The sequence below is a fragment of the Gopherus flavomarginatus genome, chromosome 18, assembly GCF_025201925.1.
Source record: "Gopherus flavomarginatus isolate rGopFla2 chromosome 18, rGopFla2.mat.asm, whole genome shotgun sequence".
Taxonomy (NCBI): Eukaryota; Metazoa; Chordata; order Testudines; family Testudinidae; genus Gopherus; species Gopherus flavomarginatus.
In genome coordinates, this window is record NC_066634.1 from 8,558,099 (window position 1) to 8,582,715 (window position 24,617).

Sequence of the window (24,617 nt, forward strand, 5' to 3'; positions counted from 1 at the left end):
GAGATCTACTGATGAAAAGTGCTACATAAGAGCTAGGAATTATCATCTGCCATCTCTTTATTGTGGAAGTCTACAGAGGTTCTGACAAGGGAACCAGTTCAGCCTGGAGCTGCCATACAATGCACTAGCATAGTAGCATTGGGCCTGTTGGGGGCGGGGGAGGTAAGTCTGTCCTCTACCAGATGAGAGGCAATGGAAGGCACTGGAATGGGGTGCGGGTAGCAAATGCCAGCACTAGAGAAGTGGCACCTCCTTCAGCTGAGGCAGGAGTGTGACTGCCCACCAGAGAGCCCTTCTCTTTAGTGACGACTAGGCATTCTCTGCCATGCAGCATCTTCACGACTCACTCCATAGCTGTGTGATGAGGAGGAGAGGGTTGCTCTCTTGGGGAACAGGAGGGCCCATAGGAGAGTGAAAGAGCCCTAAAAAGCAGAGAAAGTTCTTTTGTTCTTGGCCTCAGCCCCCTGCAAACTGTCTCTCCATCTTCTCAAACTCTGCCCTTGCCACAGCTGTAATTATTGTATCAGAGGGACAGAACATCCTATTAACATTGATCTGTAAGAGGAAAACATGGAGTTGTGCCATTTTTACCTTCTTTATGATGTAGAAAGTAGGTCTGAAACTGTTTGAGGTATATTCTTCTGTTTGTTAGTTTATATTAAAAGTTTCAGTCCTGTCATTGCTAGAAAATTATGTGGTTTCTAGAAAACTAATGTATTGATGATTTCACAAGAACCAAGACAGTGAACGTTGAGCAGTTGAGAAGAGGAAGGGATTTTTTTTCAGACTCTTTTAAACTTTTTTTTTTGTTTTTTGTTGTTTTTTTGTACCTACTTAATTACAATGACTAATATTTTGTAGAAAACTCCTCTGTGTAAAGTGTCCATACCCTTTTTTCTTCAGTTAATGAAGTCAGGCATAATATTAATTTTCTAAAACCCTTAATAAAATAGAATGAATAGAGGTGGTTGAAACATTTCTAATAACCTTTTTAGATGGAAAAAAAATCATATGATGAAAACTTTTAATTATCTGGTTTTTTTTAACTCAAAATAAAAATCCCCTTCACATTTTTGCTTGGAAATTGTGGATTTCACACCACTTTCTGATTGATTTTCACCTTTTGACAGTAACAAAACAGTTACAAATCATGCAAAAATGGATTCTCTCACTTTGGCCATTTTTTTTTACTTTCTGATATTTTTCCAGTGGAAAATTTCAACAGGATGTTAAAAGAAAGGAAGAAGTTCAATCTATTTATCTTAACAAAAGCATCCCAAGAAATGACTCGATCATGGCCTATATGTACCTATGTGGGGAGGAGATTTCTGATAGTAGAAGGCTGTTAAGAACATACGACAGGAAGGGAACTCCCAGGTTATGGAGTCCAGTCCCTGATATCACAGGTAACCCCCTTGTATCATCCCATTCAGAAACTTATCAAGCTTCATCTGAAAACTAGCTACTCTGGTTGGCCCCATTCATCCCATTGGGAGGCTGATCCAGGTCCTCTGATAGTTAGAAACTTTCCTCTAATTTCCAGATTAAATTTATTTATTACCAGTTGCTGCCCATTGATTCTTGTGCCAACATTTTCCTTTAGTTGAAATAGCTCTTCTGCCTTCCTGGTGTTTCCCCCTGATGTATTTATAGAGAGCAATTGGATCCCCTCTCAAGCCTTCATTTTTCTAGGCTAAAGAAGCCTAGCCTTTCTCTAGTAAGATCAGTCCTCTAATCCCTTCATCATCCCACTAGCATTTTTCTCTACCTGTTCCACTTTGAATTCTTCTTTCTTGAACATGGGTGACCAGAACTGTACACAGTTTCCAGATGAGGGTTTACCCGTGCCTTGTATAATGGCACCAGTATGTCTCTAACTCTACTAGGACGGCATTTGCCTTTTTCATGGCTGCATTACAATGGTGGTTCATAGTCATCCTGTGATTAACTAATACACACACAGGTCTTTCTCCTCTACTGATGTTTCCAATTGATCAGCCTGCAGCTTAAAACCAAAATTCTTGTTGTTAGTCCCTAAGTGCATGATCTTGCAGTTTGTACAATTAAATTTCATCCCATTTCTATTACTCCAGTTCTCAAAGTCACCCATTTCTTCAACGGTCTGATCCTCCTCTGTACTCACGGTGCCTCCCAACTTTGTGTCATCAGCAGATTTCATTATCTCACGTTCTACTTTTTGTGCCAAGATCATTAACGAAAATATTAAATAAGAGCAGCACTTTCATTATAACAAGACAAAATTATAACAAGAGTTAATATGTGAAAGCTGGAATATAGTTACCCTGCATGTGAGTTTGCACAGCAAGGGCCTCAGAAATCTGTTTAGCATTTTCTTCCTATAGCTTGTCTTTTTCATGTTTTATCTCTCTTTATTTTTGCAGTAATTCTCTCAATTGCTCATTCAGTTCTTCCATTTTGCTGCTGAGAATTCTTTCTATTTCATGTGATTTCTCAGTAAGAATTTAATTTTCTTGCAAGTCATTTTGGATAGACAAAATCCCATTCTTTCACTTTTTATTATTCTGTTTGAATTTCTGTGTCTTCTCACATTCTCTGCATCTCCGTGTCTGTTCTACCCACTGGTGTTTTTTTTTAGTTCTTTCTCCATGGCTTCAAAGTTTTCCTCTTTCTTTTTAAAGCAGTTAACTGGGTCATATTTGGAGTTGATACATTCTTAAATTATATCAAGTTTCTTCTCTGCTTCAATTTCTGCATGTAACTGCAAGATTTCCTCTTGGCATCGCTCATATTTAGCCAATGTCTCAGTGTTACTGCCCTGTAACTCTTGCATGCCTTTATTTATAATAGACACCTTACTCGCATGATCTTTTAGACTTACATACTGTTTGTATGTGTTTCTGCAAGAGTCTCAGCCTCTTTTCCAAAGTTCAATTCCCCTCATTTACTCTCATAAATTTTCTCTTTATATCTTCAGTTTCTTTCTTCAGATCTGACAACTCTCTATCAGCCTTTTCTAATGTGCTGTTCAAGACTGTTTTCATCTCCTCATGTGTTATAGCAGGTACATCCTGATCATTCATAGTGTCCCTCAGAGTTGTGTTTTCAGACACTAGTTTGGAGACTTTTGCTTGTTCAGCATCATATTTTTGATGAATCTCAGCAAGCTGCCTTTTAAGTGCCACAGTGTTGGATTTCAAGGCTGCCACTCCTTTTTCCTGCTTATCTGGAGACAGGTACATAGCCTGGAAGTGACTTACATTCTCACTTCAACAGGTCTTTTCATCAGCAACTTCTCAGCTTCTGCTTTGTTTTCATTGTACTTTTGTGTTACTGCCACAAGTTTTTTTTTTTCAGATCCCCAATAGTCAGTTGTGTTCTTTTTATCTCTTCATTCAGTTTTAAAGACACCTATTTAATCTCAGTTGTTAGAATGTGTATTTGCTGCTTAAACAGCTTGTTGTCCATGTGAACCCTTCCACTTCCTTCTGCAATGTCTGGTTCTGCCCCTCATTTGTTCATGTTCCTCTAGCCTCATGTGCTGAGCAAATTTAACTGACTCTCAAATTCCCTCTTTAAGAGCCGAAACTCTGCCTGCACTTTTTCATGTTCTCTTTCCTCCTCTACTTACTTCTTTGCGTTCTCATTCCCTTCAGTTGATAATACATTCTTCATATTTTCATATTTCTCAACAGGTATAGAGAGGACTAACTTTGCTGCTATTTCTTTTAGCTGCCCTTGTGCCTCCAAGATATTTCTCCCACTCTTCTCTCGCTCCATTTGTAACATACCAAGTTCCTTCTGCAATCTTTTGTTTTCCTCCACCTGCCTCCCCTTATTTCTCTTAAATTTCATAACTAACAACTAATTTTTTTTCGATTTGGTTCCTCAGCTTGCCTATGTCTGCAGAAGTTTCTTCATATTTTGCTTTCATATCTTCTAAAATATTTTCCAATTGCTTTAGTTGTCCATCAGATTCCTCCTTGGTTCTTTTACACTCTGGTGCCAAAGCTTTGCATTCAGCTACCTTATGAGACAGCTCTTTCAGAAGTTTTCTTATTTCTTCTTTTGCTGTCCCATAACAGATTCTCATGTTGTCTAACTCTCTCTCCTTCCTTAGGTTTTGTTTTTCTGTCATTAGTTTAGTTATTTCTTTATTTAGGGTACAAGCCACAAGCTGTAACACTTGTAAAGCAGTTTGCTTTTTCTCCTTTCTACTATGTTCTCCTGAGAAAATTCCTTTGTTCCCATTACCTGCAAAGTTGCTGATAAGCACCAGGCCCAAGGGCCACATTCTACCTTTCTAACAAAATCTTCTAACCTATTTCCCACTATTATTTCTGAAGCACTATCATGCTTTAGTTTCCCTATCATTGTCATATCAATGCTGCTCACCTTAACCAAGAGGTATTTACACTAGATATAAATACAGTGCTAGTCATACATGGGTTTGTAAGTTTTTAAAACTTTACAGACTAAGATGTGTGTGCTTGTGTCTGTGTGGATGTATGTGTATGTGTATATATATACACATACACATGTATGTGTGTATATATATATATAATATATGTGTACATATGTTGAATCCAGCCACACCCACAAAAGGCTGCCAGATGTGCATGTATGTATGTCAAATCTGGCCAGGTAGTGAAAATATTCTGGGTACAATTACAACCCCAGTCACACCTGAGTGACAGGTCCTACTCACATCAGACCTACCCACAGCTGCCAGATCTGTAAGTGGGTATGCGTGTGTGTACAGGCTCTGTATCTGACCAGGTAGTGATTTCAGCCTGAGTATGACTGTTTATATAATCTCAATCCCAGCAAGTGATTTCAACCAGAGTATAATTACAACCTCAGCCACTCCTGAGTAACAAATTGTACTTACCATTCAAACTTGCACGGCTGACAGATCCTTCTGAATTTTACTACAAACTACAGTTGCCGATTTTGTGAACAACTCCTCGTGGACTATCTTATACCACCAATCCCACTGTTACCAATCCACCCAAGGCATCAGCAACAGCCAGGAATCAAGTGCTTTTTGGCAATGAGTTTCTATGTTTCAACTATACCTTATAATTCCTCACAATAAAGCCTGCCTCCCTCCAGCCTCTACTGTCTGTGCCTGAACCCAAAGACTGCCTCCCTAGGCCTTCTGCTTCCTTCTAGGTGCCTGACTCTGTTTTATGAGTTTATGGGATAGATTCTGCCTCCCAAGGCTTTTTGCTCCCTCTTTGGTGCCCGATCCCAGAATCTGCCTCCTTTAGGTGCCCGATTCTGTTTCCCTGATCCTTCTTTTAGCCTATTTATCTAGGTTCCTTTAATTCAAAACGTCAACATTAATGACAATTAATTCTTAACAGGTACCTTTTAAATAATTAAAAAAATATATTTACCTTATCACTGAGGAATTATTTCTTATACTTAGATTTAGATTGTGTCATCCTTGTCTCCGCCATTTCAGTCAGCCATGTTGGATTTTCTAAATTTAAACTAACATTAATTTCTACTTAATTAGAGCCCTAATCTTAAAACTAACTACTGTTTTATGCAAACCGAAGTGTCCTAGTGCTGTCACCACCTTAATTATATTAATTAGGAGAAGTGAATTGTACAGTTATTTTAAACCTCTTCCGAGGTTTTTCTATAAGCCTCTTTTAAGGTATTGTAAGGTGTCACAGAACATTCAGGGCAAAATCTCTCATTTCATACAGCATCTTCACCAGACTCGCTACAGCGGCACAGCTGCATTGGTACAGTTACGCCAATGTAGCACTTTAAGTGTAGACCTCCCCTGTGAGTCTATGAAAAAGGGGGAGGGAAGAAAAAAAAAAGGTGAGCGAAACCTGAAAAATAAAAATTGTGGGGCCTTTTTTATTTGTTTTACAAAAATGAAGACATTCAGCACAAAATGAAAATTCCCAGAGGAAATAATAATAATAATTAACAATAATTAATAACAAAATCAACTGAAAAAGTCTGAAAGGATTTTTTCCCCCTGGAAAATTTCACCAGGAAAAAAAGCCCATCATTAAGCAGTTCTCAGAACAAACCATGGAACCAATTATCTCTATTAAAAAAAACTAATGGAAACTATATTTCTTCACTTTTGTATTTAGGGTATCAAGGTTCTATATAATCTCCTTTAATATAATCACATTTCTTGACTATTATTTATTATCAAATTCACAGTTCATGGGTGTCATTCTTAGACAGATGAAATTGTATCCCACTTGAAATTGTCTGTGCTTCATAAGATTATTTAACAAATTCAGCTGTTTGTTCTAAGAGCCAAAGGCAGTTTAGTTTCCATGTTAACTTCCTAAGGTTCTTTCAAAAATATTCAACTGACAGCCCAGATACGGTGTGAACTAGAGAGTAAACTTTGGAATTTCATTATCTCCAAAAAGAACAGGATATTCTCTGTGATATTTCTATACACATCAAAGAAAATCAACACAATAATACTGTCACGGAGTGTGGGGGAGTCCGGCCCTGCACCCCTCTTCCTGGGACCCACAGTGACTCTTAGCCAGCCAGTAAAACAGAAGGTTTATTGGACAACAGGAACACAGGTTACAGCAGAGCTTGCAGGCACAGTCAGGACCCCTCCACCGAGTCCTTCTGGGCTTTCAGGGTGCTTGGATCCTAGCTAGGATACCCTGAATTCCACCCACACAGCCCCAAGCCCAAACTCCAACTGCTCCCCTCCTGCCGCTCCCTTCCTTTGTTCCCCTTCCCGGGCAAAGGTGTTTGACCTTTCCCCTCCCTTACCTAGCTCAGGTTACAGGCTCTGGCATAGTCCATCCCCTAAAGTCCTCCCCTGCTCTCCCACTCCCCACACAGACAGTCCCTACTGCATCACATCTCTCCCCCCTTCGAGACTGAACTGAGCGGGGTCACTCTGCCCAGTGACCTGGGGAAGTTCAGGGCCCCCTCTCCGGGACAACGCATCCGCTGTCAGGTTGGCACTTCCTTTCACATGGACCACGTCCATGTCATAGTCCTGCAGGAGCAGGCTCCACCTCAGGAGCTTGGCGTTGGCTCCTTTCATCTGGTGCAGCCAGGTCAGGGGAGAGTGGTCGGTGTACACGGTGAAGTGTCGCCCAAAGAGATATGGCTCTAGTTTCTTAAGGGCCCACACCATGGCCAGGCATTCCTTCTCGATGGCTGCGTAGCTTTGTTCCCGGGGTAGCAGCTTCTTACTCAGGTACACGATGGGGTGTCTCTCCCCCTTTTCATCCTCCTGCATTAACACTGCCCCCAGTCCCGTGTCTGAGGCATCAGTGAACACCATAAAGGGTTTGTCAAAATCTGGGTTTGCCAGAACTGGGCCACTAACCAGAGCCTCCTTCAGCGCCCGGAAAGCCTCCTGGCACTGCTCAGTCCAGATCACCTTGTCTGGCTTCCCCTTTTTGCATAGTTCAGTGATGGGGCCGGCTATGGCACTAAAGTGGGGCACGAACCTTCGATAGTACCCCGCCATCCCAATAAAGGCCTGTACCTGCTTTTTGGTTTGGGGAGCAGGCCAGTCTCTGATCACCTCCACCTTGGCTGGTTCCGGCTTCAGGCAGCCGCTCCCCACCCGATGGCCCAGGTAAGATACTTCAGCCATCCCCACCTTGCACTTCTCAGCCTTTACTGTTAACCCAGCCTTTCGGAGTCGGTCTAGGACTTGTTTAACCTGGGACATGTGGTCCTCCCAGGTCTGGCTGAAGATGCAGATGTCGTCAATATACGCCACGGCAAAACTCTCCATCCCCCTCAGTAGCTGATCCACCAGGCGCTGGAAGGTGGCTGGCGCTCCCTTGAGGCCGAAGGGCAGGGTCAGAAACTCATAGAGCCCCAGAGGGGTGATAAAGGCCGATTTCAGCCTGGCATCTGCGTCCAGTGGCACTTGCCAGTAGCCTTTGGTAAGATCCATAGTGGTGAGGTACCGAGCACCTCCTAGCTTGTCTAGGAGCTCGTCAGGCCTGGGCATAGGGTAGGCATCAGATACGGTGATGGCATTGAGCTTTCGATAGTCCACACAGAACCGGATTGACCCATCCTTCTTGGGGACTAGCACCACTGGCGAGGCCCAAGGGCTGGAAAACGGCTGGATCACCCCCAAAGCCAGCATGTCCCTGACCTCTCTTTCAAGATCCTGGGCAGTTTTACCAGTGACCCGAAAAGGGGAGCATCTTATAGGGGGATGTGACCCAGTCTCCACCCGGTGGACAGTCAAATTAGTGCGTCCAGGCTGGTTGGAAAACAGCTGTCGGTACAGATGCAGCACCCCTCTGATCTCAGCGTGCTAGCCCGGGGTCAGTTGCTCAGAGAGGGGAATCGCCTCCAGGGGGGAACCAGCTTTTGTCCCAGGGAATAGATCCACTAAGGGGTCATCTCCCTGCCCCTCCCAATGTCCACACACGGCCAACACCACATTCCCCCTGTCATAGTATGGTTTCATCATGTTCACATGGTACACCCGACGGTGATGTGCCCGGTTTGACAGCTCCACCACATAGTTTACCTCATTCAGTTGCTTGATAACCTTGAAGGGCCCTTCCCAGGCGGCCTGAAGTTTGTTTCTCCTCACGGGGATAAGAACCATCACCTGATCCCCGGTGGCGAAGGTACGGGCTCGTGCTGTGCGGTCATACCAGACCTTCTGCCTCCTCTGGGCTCGGGCCAGATTCTCCCTGGCCAGGCCCATGAGCTCGGCCAGTCTTTCCCGGAAGGTCAGGACATACTCCACCACTGACTCTCCCTCGGGAGCGGCCTTTCCCTCCCATTCGTCCCTCATCAGGTCTAGGGGCCCCCTCACCCGCCTTCCATACAACAGTTCGAAAGGTGAAAACCCAGTAGATTCCTGGGGTACCTCCCTGTACGCAAACAGCAGGTGAGGTAAGTACTTGTCCCAATCTTGCGGATGCTGGTTCATAAATGTTTTTAGCATCATCTTCAGCGTCCCGTTGAACCTTTCTACCAGCCCGTTGGACTGGGGGTGATACGCTGAGGCCCAGTTGTGCTGGACCCCACATTTCTGCCATAAGGACCGGAGCAGGGCCGACATGAAGTTGGACCCCTGGTCCGTTAAGACCTCCTTGGGGAACCCCACCCGGCTGAAAATTGTCAGCAGCGCATCTGCCACTGTGTCTGCTTCGATAGAGGACAAGGCCACTGCCTCGGGGTAGCGAGTGGCAAAATCCACCACCACCAGGATGTATTTCTTCCCTGACCGGGTCGTCTTGCTGAGAGGTCCCACTATGTCCATGGCTACCTTCTGGAAAGGTTCTTCTATGATGGGTAAAGGCCTCAAAGCCGCTTTCCCCTTGTCCCGGGCCTTCCCCACCCTCTGGCAGGGGTCACAGGATTGGCAGTACTGTCGGACATGGGTAAAGACCCCAGGCCAGTAAAAGTTCTGTAGCAGCCTCTGCCTGGTGCGCCGGATTCCCTGGTGCCCTGCGAGAGGGATGTCATGGGCCAGGTACAACAGCTTGTGACGGAACTTCTGGGGAACCACCAGCTGCCTCCTGATCCCCCATGACTCTACTTCCCCTGGGGGAGCCCATTCTCGGTACAGGAACCCCTTCTCCCACAGGAACCTCTCCTTGCAACCTCTCCTCATGGTCTGTACCGCACTAAGGTCAGCCCGGTCCCTGTGCTTCCGCAAGGAGGGATCTTTCTGCAACTCGGCCTGGAACTCAGCAGCTGGGACAGGAATGGGGACCGGCTCTCTCTTGCTGGCTGGGTCTGAGGCTGCAGCCTCTCTGCACCGTGCCCCTGGGCGTTCCCCGCTCCCTGAGTTAGGGTCCTGCACCTCAGGTCGAGTACCTTCCCCGTTGTCGGGGAGCAGTGCCATTTGCCGACTCTGACTACGAGTCACGACCAGGGCACTCTGGGTGTTACTAGGCCAGTCCTCAAGGTCCCCTCCCATTAACACGTCAGTGGGCAAATATTGGTGTACCCCCACATCCTTGGGGCCCTCCTTGGCCCCCCATTTCAGGTGTACCCTTGCCACGGGTACCTTGAATGGGGTCCCGCCCACGCCCATCAGGGTCAGGTAGGTGTCAGGCACCATCTGATCTGAGGCCACCACCTCGGGCCGGGCCAGCGTCACCTCTGCGCCCGTGTCCCAGTACCCAGTGACCTTCCTCCCATCCACTTCCAGGGAAACAATGCACTCTTTCCGGAGGGGCAGCCCCGCGCCCACCCGGTAAACCAAAAACCCGGAACCGGGAGCATCCACAGGTGGTATGTTGCCAACCTCCCTTTCCTGGGAATGTAGCCCCTCCTCCGATTGGGTTTTTACCCAGTCCACCCTCTGCGGGTTGGGTCTGCTTGGTCTGTCCCTGAGCTTGGGCACTGGGCCCGTATGTGACCTCGTTGGCCACAGCGATAGCAGCCCATATCTCGTGGGTCCCCTTGAGTGGGTCGGAGGGACCTGCCGCTGGATGTTCCCCTTTTGGGGGGGTTCTCCATAGGCCCCCTTTGGGAGGTCCCATGATGACTCTCTCTCTGCGTTGAGGCAGGCCTGCTCCTTCGAGACTCCTCCCTGCCATCCCCTGCCCGACTGTCCACAAATTGGTCGGCCAGCTGGCCTGCATGCTGCGGGTTCTCCGGCTTCTGGTCCATCAACCACAGCCTCAGGTCGGACGGGCACTGCTCGTACAGGTGCTCCAGTATAAATAGGTCAAGCAGGTCCTCTTTAGTTTGGGCCCCAGCTGTCCACTTGCGAGCATACCCCTGCGCCCGGTTGACCAGTTGTAGGTATGTAACCTCACGGGTTTTACGCTGGCTCCGGAACTTTTTCCGGTACATCTCAGGAGTCAGCCCAAACTCGCGGAGCAGGGCCTGTTTGAACCGTTCGTAGTCCCCTGCCTCCGCCCCTTTCAGTCGGCTGTACACCTCCACGGCTGTGGAGTCCAGTAAGGGGGTGAGAACTGCAATCCTGTCTGCAGGGTCAACCCTGTGCAGCTCGCAGGCATTCTCAAAAGCCGTCAGGAAGGTATCTATGTCCTCCCCCTCCTTACGCCGGGGCAGCAAGTGCTTATCAAAGCTCTTTGTAGGCTTGGGTCCCCCCTCACTCACCGCAGCCGGGGCCTCACTTCTCCTCAGCCGGGCCAGGTCCAGCTCATGTTTACGCTGTTTCTCCTTCTCCTCCCGCTCATGTTCACGTTGTTTCGCCTTCTCCTCCAGCTCTCGCCTCTTTAACTCGAGCTCCTCCCGTCTCAGCTCCCTTTCATATTCCAGCCGCATCCGCTCCACGGATGCCGAGCGTTGCCGGGCGGATCCCCTGCTGGGGGGTGAGCTTCGCCGGGAGGCTCCCCTGCTGGCCGGGGGTGTCACGGTGCCCTCGGTATACACTGGGCTCCTCCCCGCCCTTCCTCTACGCCTAGGAAGGGGGGGTCTCGGGAAGCCCTCGTCTGCCGGCTGACCACTCCCAGCGGGGACAGACACTGGTGCCTGCGCTGCATCTGCTCGGCTGCTTCCCTCAGAGACAGGGCTCCGTTCATTCATGCGGTCTCCCTGCTCCAGCTGGGCAATCAGCTGGTCCTTGCTGAGCCTCCCTGGGTGCAGCCCCCTCTGCTTACACAGCTCCACCAGGTCACACTTGCGCCGCTTGGCATACATCTTCCTGCTGGCCACCCACAGGCTGGGGTGCTCGCCGCTCCCCACGGTTTCCAGGGGGACCCCTAGTGCACCAGCCCTTCGTGAGGTCACCACCTCTCTGCCAGGGTCGAGCTGCAGACTCCTCCGCCCCTGGGACCGCTCGCTGCAATCCCTCGGGGGACCCTGTTACTGCAAAGTCCTTCTCACTGGGTACACACTCCCAGGGGTTAACCACCTCTTCGTTTTACTGCTCCCCAGTCACTTACTGCAGGAAGCGCCGTCCACGGGGTGCAGTATCTCCCGCCGCTGCCACCAGTTGTCACGGAGTGTGGGGGAGTCCGGCCCTGCACCCCTCTTCCTGGGACCCACAGTGACTCTTAGCCAGCCAGTAAAACAGAAGGTTTATTGGACAACAGGAACACAGGTTACAGCAGAGCTTGCAGGCACAGTCAGGACCCCTCCACCGAGTCCTTCTGGGCTTTCAGGGTGCTTGGATCCTAGCTAGGATACCCTGAATTCCACCCACACAGCCCCAAGCCCAAACTCCAACTGCTCCCCTCCTGCCGCTCCCTTCCTTTGTTCCCCTTCCCGGGCAAAGGTGTTTGACCTTTCCCCTCCCTTACCTAGCTCAGGTTACAGGCTCTGGCATAGTCCATCCCCTAAAGTCCTCCCCTGCTCTCCCACTCCCCACACAGACAGTCCCTACTGCATCACAAATACAAATAATAATAATAACAAATAATATTAACTGTTTTCAAGCAAGATTTCACTTTTATTTTTAAAATGGAAATATGTATCTACAAATAATATACAGTGCAGTAAATGAAATGTTCTATTTTTGCAGAATGGATGCTGATATTGAATTTCATACTAGTTCTTACTTCCATAACCATTGTCATATTTTTCATCAGATGTAGAAGGCAATATTTTGGTAAGAATTGTAGCATGAAATAATATTGATTGTTACAATCAACATATTCAAATTATACAGACAGCCTTAATTCTGGCTCTTCCTAATTTTGGGGTAGTTAACTTTAGAGCCTTAACATGATTATCTTAATAGGATGGTTTAATGTATTTTCCTTGTTTTTTAAAAAAAAAATTAAAATCTGTTATGTTCAACTGTAATCTCATCACTTCCACATCATCAGCTTTTGAATCCTGGGCCTTCTGTATGTCAGCACAGATCTCTAGAAAATTGGCTAGAGGATTAACTATAATAGGGAGCGGAAGGAAAAAGTTATAATCTTCTAAAGACCAGTCATGTTATGTAATCTTATTGAGGCAGGGACAATTGTGCCTGCAATTGTGCCTGCAATTATGTACAGTTGTAAAATTGGGACAATAGTTATTTGCCCTTGCAATTGCACTGATTTGGGTGCCAAACTACCTGAATTTGGGGTGTTTTTGCACATGCAAAAATTTATAAATAAAATAAAATTTCTCCTTCAGTATTGGAAACCAGGTTCAGAGTTGGGTAAAACTCAGGTCCATTAAGTTGTCATATTCCTCGTTGTCATAATAGTAAGAGGTGTCTTGTTTGACTAGCTTGAAAAGAACAATCTCTTGTAGTTAGTGTTATGTACTTGATCCTCTCTAGGATAAACAATTTTAAGTTTGGACAAATAGGAAAGCAATTCTATCCAAACTGCTTGAAAAACAGAATAGTTTGTTCAGTCTTCAAGAAGTCACTACTCAACGTCTGCAAATATGGCCCTGTTTTCCATCTCCCATTTCTGGGCAAAATAGCTGAGAAAGAGCTCAACACCAAGATCCAAAAACATATAACATCAGTCAACACCCTGGATGCCTCGCAATTACAGTTCAGCCTGGGACGCAGTCTAGCACCTTGACAGTAGGGTGGGTCAGAGCCCAAGCCCTACTGGGACTTGTGTGCAAGCCCCATCATTTTGCAGATCAAGCCACAAACCCAAGTTAGAAGGTCTGTATAGTGCAGTATGGACACATTAGCATGGTGGTGAGACCTGGATCCAGTAATTGTAAACTCAGGTTTAAATACTGTATGGATACTCAAGCACAGGTTGGGAAACAACAAATCTTCAAGCCCAGATCCCTCAGACCTGGACTTGGACTGCAATGTAGATATACCCTTAGATGAAGGCAACAGTGCACATGCTCAAAGGCAGGAATATAGGATCCTAGAGAAAGCATACTGCAAAAACATAGATGCCAAGAAAATTTGGGTACCTACAGGATTAGGCCGCAAATGAGGGGGAGTTTTGAGGATTGGTCCTGCTTTGAGAAAAGACCTTTCAACCATAAAAATAACATTTTCCACAGTTGTGAGAAATTATGGAAAGTCAGACAATAGCAGGTTTCAGCAATAATTATTTAATGACAGTAGACATTGGGATTCAAAAGGTAAAGTTTTGTAGCTATTAAAACACAAAGTGTCAACATCAGGTGTGAAAATATACACATTAAATATGCTTAAAACAAATGCTAGTAAGTTCCTCAACCAGCATTTTTTTATTTACTTTGCCTATCTGCAAATTTGAATTATTATTGAAGGAAATATTTTTCTTAGGTTTGTGTTACGGTTACCAGTTTTGGTTGGATGTATTCCTGGAGGTTTCATCATATGACATCATTTTTAATTAAAAATTAATCTTTAATTCCTGGAGACTCCAGAACAATCCTGGAGAGTTGGCAACCCTAGTTTGTGTGTGTGTGTGTGTGTGGTAGAACTGATGTTTGCTGACTTTTGCTAATTAAAGTATAGTATTTTTTTTTGTCAATTAACTGGGACCTCTCCAATTCTTTAAAAATGAAAGTCAGTAACTTGAACCAGCCATTCAAACTATCTGGTTATTCTCTTAACTGTTTTTTATCAATAATTGTTTTTGCAAGATCTTCATTGCTTGCTAACTTCCTAACTTTGATCTCTTTTGCCCAGATCATTCATTCCTAGGGACAGACCCATGGAATGGGAACTCAGAGGCCTTTGATACATTACTAAAAGCCCTTTTGCATTCACTCCTTTTGGGAGAAGTGGGCAGAGAATATGACACTTTTCCCTTATCCTTTCTCTTTAAGGCTGACTAAATACTGCAAAAGCCTTTATGTGGGGTAACAGACCCAGTAATGACTTCTTTGAGACAGGTTCCAAAACATAAGAAGAACTTTCCAGTCAGCCACAGAAAAAGAAAACTGTCGGCAACACCTAAGTTCCTTTATGGAACCAGGCCTAAGACAATAATAATTAACAAACTTTAGCAGTCAATATTCCTTCTGTAGACTCAGGCCTGCTCACTGACTTTAATGAGACCAGGTGTGGGAGTTAGGTGAACAGGATTTAGTTTACAATATTTAATTCTAAATATTAGGGTGTTTTAGGGTTGTTCAATGATAGCCCGTGCAATGGTGATTTTGTCTCATTTCCATGTATTTCCCCATCTGTCTGTCTGTGTCTCTTGTCTCATATTTAGGTAGTAAATTCTTTGGGACAGGGACTGGCTTTTTGTTGCATGTTTGTACAGCACTTAGCACAATGGGGTCCTGATCCATGCTATTGGCTCCTAGGTGCTATCATAATAAAAATAATTAATAATGATCCTGCATGGTGCCCTAATACAGCATAATATTTAAGTGCCTGCTTAAATTTAAGTAGGTAAACTGATCTCATTAAGACTACTCATGTGTTTCAAGTTACTCAAATACTTAAATGCTTTGCTGGAGCAGAGGGCTTGGCATCTTGTAGGATCCTGTCCTAGGAAAACTAGAAATTCAGCAGGTAAAGAGACAGAATGGCAACAGAAAAAACACAAGAAAAAATACGCTGTTTTTATGTGTGTGTGTGTGGAGGGAGTGGGAGGAGGGGGAAGGAACAGAACCTGTGAGAAACAAACCAATTTCCTGAATTCTTAAAGGTTTTTAGAAACAACAATCAATCAATCAATCAATAAAAGCTACATAAAAGTACACAATAGCAGTGAGCAAGTTCTACCCCTCAATTAATTTAAATTATTTTATATTTCTTTAAAATTACTTACTATATCTTTATCTTTATTTTTCAGGTCATACATGGATGAGAAATGTACATTGGACAAACATGAAGGAGAAGTACGTATGTCCTGTGCATCCTGTTAAAAGAGGACTTTGTTTGATTCTCTTATTTTTGATCCTTGGAATATGTTTTCTCTCAGGTTAGCTTTCTTATTGCTTATTTTCATCATTATTAATAGAAGCCAGTTTAAAAAATAACAAAAATCTTTATGAATGTTACAATGTAGCTTTCTTGTAATCTCCTACACATACATAACATAGCACATGGAAAACTTTAGAAAAGTCCTCTCAATATATATATGGAATATATATGGAAAATAAGTGACACCAAATTAGACAGATAGCACCAGAGATGATAACTTCAACTTCAGAAATTAAATGGCTAAGTATGGTCAGACACACTAATTAGTGACCTGCCCCAGTATAGCCATATGACTACAAAAAGTAATGTTGGGATGGAGTCAAACTCCGACAAGGAACGAAAATAAATGAATCTGCAGCAAAAGAAAGAATCTCCCGGTCTTGTCTGACAGAAGATACAGATGGTAAATAATAACCTTTCTCCAGGCTATCAGCTGCAACCCATGGGATGCAGCCTGTGGGAAGGGGCAATGACCTCCCAGGTGCATAACCTCACAGACTCCTGAGGTCAATAGGTAAGCCCAGATACTACAGCATCCCTTTAAGGGATGACACATAGTCTCTCTTTCTCCTACACCCACCTCCCCATGGGTAGAATCAGGAGTTTGCTCACTTCCTGTCTTTCCCCAATCCCCATAAGCACCATTCAGACCTGGGTAGAAGATAGAAAAGTGCAAGGACTACAGTCTGAATACAGGGATTTTAATCCTTCTAGGCACTTTACCAGGCTATGCAAGAGGATAGCCCTCTTTCCTCTCTGTGCACCTGTGTGAGAGTGGGCAGAATCTAGCTCTAAATGTGGCTCCATTCCAATGACCTTAATATTGCAGGAATACCATGTGATTAACTTATGAACATGCAGAATTACTAAAATGCACATAATCTAAATAAAAGAACAGGAGTACTTGTGGCACGTTAGAGATTAACAAATTTAGATGCCAGTTCTATGCACATATCTATTCAAGTGATACCATCATAGGACCTAATCACATCAGCCACGGCATAAGGGGCTCGGTCATCTGCACATCTATCAATGTGATATATGCCATCATGTGCCAGCAATGCCCCTCTACCATGCACATTGGCCAAACCGGATAGTCTCTATGCAAATGAATAAATGGACACAAATCTGATATCAGGAATCATAACATGCAAAAACCAGTGGGAGAACACTTCAACCTCTCTAATCACTCAGTGACAGACTTGAAGGTGGCAATTTTGCAACAAAAAAACTTCAAAAAAGACTCCAAAGAAAGACTGCTGAACTCAAATTAATATGCAAATTAGATACAATTAACTTAGGTTTAAACAGAGACTGGGAATGGTTGGGTCATTGCACTAATTGAATCTATTTCCCTATGTTAAGTTCTCCTCACACCTTCTATGGGTCATCTCAATTATCACTTCAAAGATTTTTTTTCTCCTGCTGACAATAGCTCATCTCAATTGATTAGACTCTTCCAGCTGGTATGCATACTTACACCTTTTCATGTTCTCTGTATGTATAAATATCTCCTGTCTGTGTGTTCCATTCTATGCATCCAAAGAAGTGAGCTGTAGCTCATGAAGGCTTATGCTGTAATACATTTGTTATTCTCTAAGATGCCACAAGTACTCCTGTTCTTTTTGCGGATGCAGACTAACACGACTGCTACTCTGAAACCTATAATCTAAATAAGCAAATAATGAAGCAATCAATTTGCAAACGTCTAGAAGATAATAAGGTGATACGTAACAGTCAGCATAGATTTGTCAAGAACAAATCATGTCAAACCAACCTGATAGCTTTCTTTGACAGGGTAACAATTTGTGGATATAGGGGGGGAAGTGGTAGACATGGTATATCTTGATTTTAGTATAGTTTTTGATACTGTTTTGCATGACCTTCTCAAAAACAAATGAGGGAAATGCAACCTAGATGGAGCTACTATAAGATGGGTGCAAAACTGGTTGGAAAACCATTCCCAGAGAGTAGTTATCAATGGTTCACAGACATGCTGGAAGGGTGTAACGAGTGGGATACCTCAGGAATCAGTTCTAGGTCCGGTTCTGGTCAATATCTTCATCAATGATTTAGATACTGGCATAGAGAGTACACTTATAAAGTTTGCGGACAATACTAAGCTGGGAGAGGTTGCAAGTGTTTTAGAGGATAGGATTAAAATTCAAAATGATCTGGACAAACTGGAGAAATGGTCTGAAGTAAATAGGATAAAATTCAATAAGGACAAATGCAAAGTACTCCATTTAGGAAGGAACAATCAGTTGCACACATACAAAATGGGAAATGACTGCCTAGGAAGGAGTACTACGGAAAGGGATCTGAGAGTCACAGTGGATCACAAGGTAAATATGAGTCAACAGTGTAACACTGTTTAAAAAACTCCACATCATTCTAGATTGTATTAGAAAGAGTGTTGTAAGCAAGACACATGAGAAGTAATTCTTCCACTCCACACCCCGCTGATTAGACCTGAACTGGAGTATTGTGTCCAGATCTTGGTGCCACATTTCAGGAAAAATGTGGACAAATTGGAGGAAGTCCAGAGAAGAGCAACAAAAATGATTAAAGGTCTAGAAAACATGTCCAATAAAAACATTGGGCTTGTTTAGTCTGGAAAACAGAAGGCTGAGAGGGGACATGATAACTGTTTTCAAGTATATACAATGTTATTACAAAGAGGAGAGAGGAGAATTGTTCTTCTAAACCCCTGAGGATAGGACAAGAACCAATGGTCTTAAATTGCAGAAAGGGAGGTTTAGGTTGGACACTGGGAAAAACTTCCTAACTGTCAGGGTGGTTAATCACCGGAATATAGTGCATAGAGAGTTTGTGGAATCTCCATTGTTGAAGATTTTTAACAGCAGGTTAGACAGACACCTGTCAGGAGTGGTCTAGATAATACTTAGTCCTGCCTTGAGTGCAGGGGACTGGACTAGATGACCTCTCGAGGTCCCTTCCAGTTCTATGATTCTATAATCTGCCTTCGTCTTTTATTTTTAAGCTCAGGCTGCAACAGGTGAGATCAGCGATCACACTGGTAAGTAATCTCAGAATTCACATTTTGGAGAAAATACTCTCTTTTTAAAGGGCCAATACTCTAATTCTCTTGATTACATCATGTACAGTTAACCACATGCATTTTCTAAGATCCTCAACAAATCTTCTAGAAAACTAGAGAGAACAGAGTTGATACTCCTGTTAATCTGTTATTTCAAAGATAAAAAGCAAGCAGGAATAAAAGAAAAGAAAAGAAAAGAAAAGAAAAGAAAACATACACTTTCAGGCCCTGTGTATGCGGCATGAAATATGTGTGGGAGGAAGATCTATCTATCTTGTTTTCCAAAGTCCTTTCAAGGTCACTCTTAAGTTTTGCCATTTCTCACCTCTGTAACTCTCTGTATCTAAAGTATTTTATGAAGCTGTAAACTTCTATAGAATTGTACTGGATTTTTATCAGTTATTTTATTTGAATGGCTTTAAATTTAGTTCCATAAACTACTAAATGCTTATTAAACAGCTATTTAAAATATATAATAATTACAGATGGTAAAAAATGAATAATTTAAAAAATGGTTGCATTCATTTTCATCCCCCTCATTTAGAAAAGGAACAGTTTTTTTTCCCCCTGAATACTTTTCATTTAAAAAAGTGAAAGGACCAGGCAACTGAGTTTTAGTCATTTTGTGAGCTGGGGAAGAGCAGAAGATGAAGAAGGGTTGGTGCATCATGGCTGCTCTGACAGAGGAGGTGGGTCCTATGGAGGGAGGGAAGCAGTTGCAGAGAGCTGCAGAGGAAGTGAGCAAGCAGGTGAGGGGATGCAGGACACAGAGGGTTCTCCCACTGCCTGAAGGAAGGGGTCAGACACACTTAAGAGCTGGTTTGACATTTGGTGGAAGCTGGGAAGCTGGCAGGAAGCACAAGCAGACACTTTGGTTTCTTGGAAGCAACTCATGGACAAATTAATAGCCAAGGATGTGGCCCATGCTGCAGTTGTGGGCTGTGGTTGAGTACACCAGCAGCCGCAGCTTCCAAAGTATTGGGGGTGGGGATCTCAATCTCAGGCCATCCCAGCATCCAGAAAAGGAGAAGTAGCATAAGCAGCAATTGCCACAAGTGAGTCCTGGCCCTTTCTCTAAAGAACAAGACCGAATGCTGTTGCTGAGTTTTCTGTGGGTGTGGTCAACTGAGGAGCTGAGAAGAACAAGGAGGAGTGAAGGGCCTCTTGAGATCAATGTGTTCTGTTGCTCTGTTGTTTAGCCATGGTGACTTTTTTTGTCCTCTTACTGTTTCTTTTCTTTTCTTATCTTTTTTTTTTTAATTTCGGGTATACTTTTTGTTTGATCCTCTATAATGGTGTTTTTAAATTGTTTCCATGCAGCGTACAGGCCTTTCACTCTTATTATTGTTCCTTTTAATTTCTCTTTAACTAGCTTTCTCCTTCTTGACTAGTTCCCCTTCTTGAAGTTAAATGCTATGAGGGCAGGCTTCTTTGGTATTTTCCTCCCGACAAGGATGTTAAATGTAGTTACATTATGGTCACTATTACTAAGCAGTACAACTATATTTATCTTTTGGACCAAATCCTATGCTCCACTTAGGACTGAATCAAGAATTGTCTTTCCTCTTGTGTCCAGGACTATCTGCTCCAAGAAACAGTCATTTATGATATCTAGAGATTTTATTCCTGCGTCCTGTCCTAAGGTGCACCTATACACAGTCAATATGGGGATAGTTGAAATCTCCCATTATTACTGGGTTTTCTGTTTTTTGTAGCCTCTCTAATCTCCTGGAGCATTTCACAATCACAATCACAATCACTATTGTGATTGTGGTAAGTAATAGAATCCTGCAGCTATGCTCTTATTATTGAAGCATGGAATTGCTATCTATAGAGAAATTTGATTTCTCTGTTGGATTCATTTAATATATTTACTGTTTGATTCATTTAAAACATTTACTGTATTTTACTCTATGCTTTCCTGCACATATAGTACCACTTGCCCACCGGTGCAACCTATTCTATCATTCCTATATATTTTGTACCCTGGTATTAATACTGGGCACTCAAGTTCACTCATCTTAATATTTAGATTTTCAGTATGTGTATACAAAAGCTTATCAAATTTGTCAATATTTACTTGTCTACCTACATAAGAACGGCCACACTGGGTCAGACCAAAGGTCAATCTAGCCCAATATCCTATCTTTTTACAGTGGCCAATGCAAGGTGCCCCAGAGGGAATGAACAGAACAGGTCATCATCAAGTGATCCATCCCCTGTCACCCATTCCCAGCAAACAGAGGCTAGGGGCAGGCACAATCCCTGCCCGTCCTGGCTAATAGCCATTGATGGACCTGTCCTCCATTAACTTATCTAGTTCTCTTTCTCTTTTCATGTCAAGAAATTGAGGGGAACTCTTTTTCATTTAACTGCCATATGTGCATTGGTGACAAAATAGGGGATGCATCACTCACTGATATTTCTGCAGTGTGGTGCTCCAGGATGCTGTGTGTATGAAGCAAGGTGTGTGAAGAATGAGAGATGTTTTCCCACCTGCCTCAGAAGTGATCCCACTGTTCAAAGAAAGCACAATGGGGTACCATATGGTATCAGAGCCCACTGGTCAGATTTGGTGTGACATGGAGCCCACAATTGCTCACTGGACTAGTAACCTGGGATCCTTTTGGTAAGAGTCGGTCTCTTAACCTCATCATTCCATGTGATTTTAGGCTTTTTAACCGTTGAACTTCTAACAAGGCAACCTTGGACTAGATGACAAGTTGAGCTCTTGGGTAATCTTTTTTCTTTTCACTTCCTATGTGGCACTTAGTATGCCACTCAGAGGCACTACATTCTCCAGCATTGGTGGTGACTGAATGCACAGGAATCTCTCTGTGTATTTAAAAAGTGGGATGTTTGTGTCTTTCCCCATTAAAGAAGTGGCTCCAATTCGACTGGTGAATGGCTCAAGTCACTGCACTGGGAGAGTTGAGGTGCTTCATAACCAGCAGTGGGGAACTGTGTGTGATGGCGGCTGGGACTTACATGATGCTGAAGTCATTTGCAGGCAGCTGGGCTGTGGGACGGCATTATCAGCCCCAGGCGGAGCTCGATTTGGGCAAGAATCTGATCCCCTCTGGCTGGATGAGGTCAACTGCACAGGAATGGAAGTTGCCCTCTCTGAATGCAGGGCTAGACCTTGGGGAGACCATAACTGTAACCATGGGAAAGATGCCAGTGTTGTGTGCTCAGGTAACCCTCATCCATGTCACCTCCTACATAGCACCACAGGGTGCTGCGTGCTGCAAGGTGGGGTGTTGGTGGTGTCACAGGTCAGGGCACTTGCACCTGTATTCACCCTGTGTGGTCCAGAAAGGGCCCCCATTCTCAGGCTTCTGACTCCACTGCCATCACCACTCTTGTGCACAGAGCCTCGTCTCTCTTCCTTTCCACTGAGGTTTTTCCAGGCTGAATAGTCTCTACACCATGATTTTCCCTAGCAAGACAGACTGGCTAAACAGGGCTGCTTGCTTTCTCTTCAGAGTCTAATAATAGCATCGCTAGCCACAGTTAAGTTTTCACACAGCTCTTTCTGAGAAAGCACATTTATTCTTACAGTGAGAACATTACAGAGAAAACATATTAAAAACAATAAAAGAACCTACAAGTGTGCTAATCAGCCTACTGGACATCACACTGTCTGCAACATGGGCTGTGGCAGGAGTTCTCCTTCACCACATCCAGGGCTTTTCCAATGGTTTCAAGTTGTCACACTCTGCCTCGAACAAGAATTCAGTCCTATGGGACCACAGGAGGCCAAGCACTTCCAAGGCTTCCCTAAGCATTGGGGGCCTTCCATTCACTTAAAGTCCCATCCATTTGATGGGTTGGGAAGAAGGTCCTGAGTCAGTTTCAACACAGGTTATTTATCCCAAAGTCCTTTCTTGTCTGCTCGTCTCAAGATAATCCAGTTTCACCTTTTGAAAAGACTGTGGATGGGTGATCATCCACCCAGTGGGTTCTCTCTCCAGGGCCAAGCTTCAATGGGGCTAGAACCAGAAGGATCAAATTAGCTTCTCCCCTCTCCCTAAAGAAGTTATTAACAATCTCATAGTCCTGGAGGAGAGGGAGAGTAAGTTGACCCAGCAGGAGAAGGACCTAACTTCTCATGAGCAGGCCTTCTTCAGCCGGATGAAGGGCGTTAAGGCTGTCCCTTCCCTTCCTGAACCTGTTCTGTTGAAAATAATAATAATAAACATGTCAGTTAAGAGGGCTTCTTGGGGCAGTGTGCCAGTGGAGGGATTTGTCCAACCCTGTGTCTCCCTACCCATGTTTTGTCCATGGGTAGTTGGGGAGCCTGGGAGCACTGCATTTATGTTAGCTCTCAAACAATACACATAACATCGCTTTCCCCATCCCTGTCCTCTTTGGGCCACTGTTTGGGGGCTTTCTCCAAGCCCAGGCTCTGTTGATGGCCCTTCCTGTGGCTACTACTTCCTCCACCTCATTGGCCACAGTATGTGTGCCTTCCTCCATTTCTTTTTTTCTGAGGGTCACACAATACCAAAGGCAAGTAAAATCCAAACTAAAGTAAAGATCCTAAGCATGGAACAGACATTTCTAAAGCACAGCTGGAGTCAAAGTGGCATGACAGGTCTAGGCCAGGATCTTACTTCAGCTCCGTGGTCCTGAGATGGCCCAGACACTATACAGGTTTGTATTAAAACAGTGTATTACTGCTGGAATGGCAGCAGCCCTGGAAAGGAGAATGTTGTAAATTCTGTGCAACTGTGTTGTCCATCCGTGTAAGTGCTAGCTATTGAAGTTTAATTTCTATAGTAAACCCGTATTCACAGTATAAATACAAATATGCTCTGATATAAATGATTAGTTGTAATATCACTCACCCATCAAAGAGAGAGGAGAATCCATGAACAACTGTAAAAGATTAGTGTAAAACAATGCACATCATTTACATTTTGCCCAACTTCTTAATCCATTTGTTTTCCAGATCCTCTTCCATATCCTACAAATTCAAACTGCAATGCTAATGGTAAGTGAAACTACAATCTGTGAAAAATATCATGGTTTGTGTCACAAGTATCAGAGCTTGGAGGTCTGAATAGAGATAAAATTAATACATTTCCTATTACAATTCAGGCAAATTCACACACTGTATTCATACTGTATTACAACCACTGAAATCTCTGGCAAAACCAAAAATCTTTATTTTTTCATACCAGTCTACTTTCTCATTTTTCATCCCCTCCTCTCACAGCTAAAGCTACTTTAAAACCAGAAAATTCTACTCTGGAATGGAAGAAGAAACAGAGAATATGAAACTTAAAAAAATTCTCATGGTGGGAGAAAATGGAGTATAGTAGAGGTGGAGTATTGCTGCAAGGAGAGGAGAGATAGTGTCTCTGGAAGGGATGGGGAGGAGATACATTGGTATTTGGAGAATGATGAAGAGGGAACAAGAAGAAAGAGGAAAAGGGGATGTTACTGCATTGCATGTCTCCAATTCTTGGAGGTGGCAGGTACAATTGTTTCCTTATATGGCACCTTTTCCGTATGGAGGTCTGCAGAGGTTACTATGATGGATTATATGCAACATGCAGCTACCACATGATATAGTAACACCCTGAGCACGCTGCCTGAGTCGGGGAGAGAGACCAACCTCTGCTGGAGGAGCAACAACGGCAGGCACTAAACTGCAGTGGAGATGGCAAATACCAGCACCTCCCCCAGGAGAAGCAGAGCCAGGAGTGGGTGTGCTTAGCACAGATCTCTTCTCTTTGAGTGGGAACATGTATTCTCTGCCATGCAGCACCACAGGTCCGTGCCTCAGTTCATAGTTGA

At 44.0% G+C, this 24,617-nt stretch overlaps 1 pseudogene; it reads right to left on the reverse strand.

Annotated features, from left to right (window-relative positions):
* Positions 1-2,273: 2,273 nt before the first annotated feature.
* On the reverse strand, positions 2,274-4,273 carry LOC127036946 (uveal autoantigen with coiled-coil domains and ankyrin repeats-like; annotated as a pseudogene).
* Between the last annotated feature and the right edge of the window lie 20,344 nt (positions 4,274-24,617).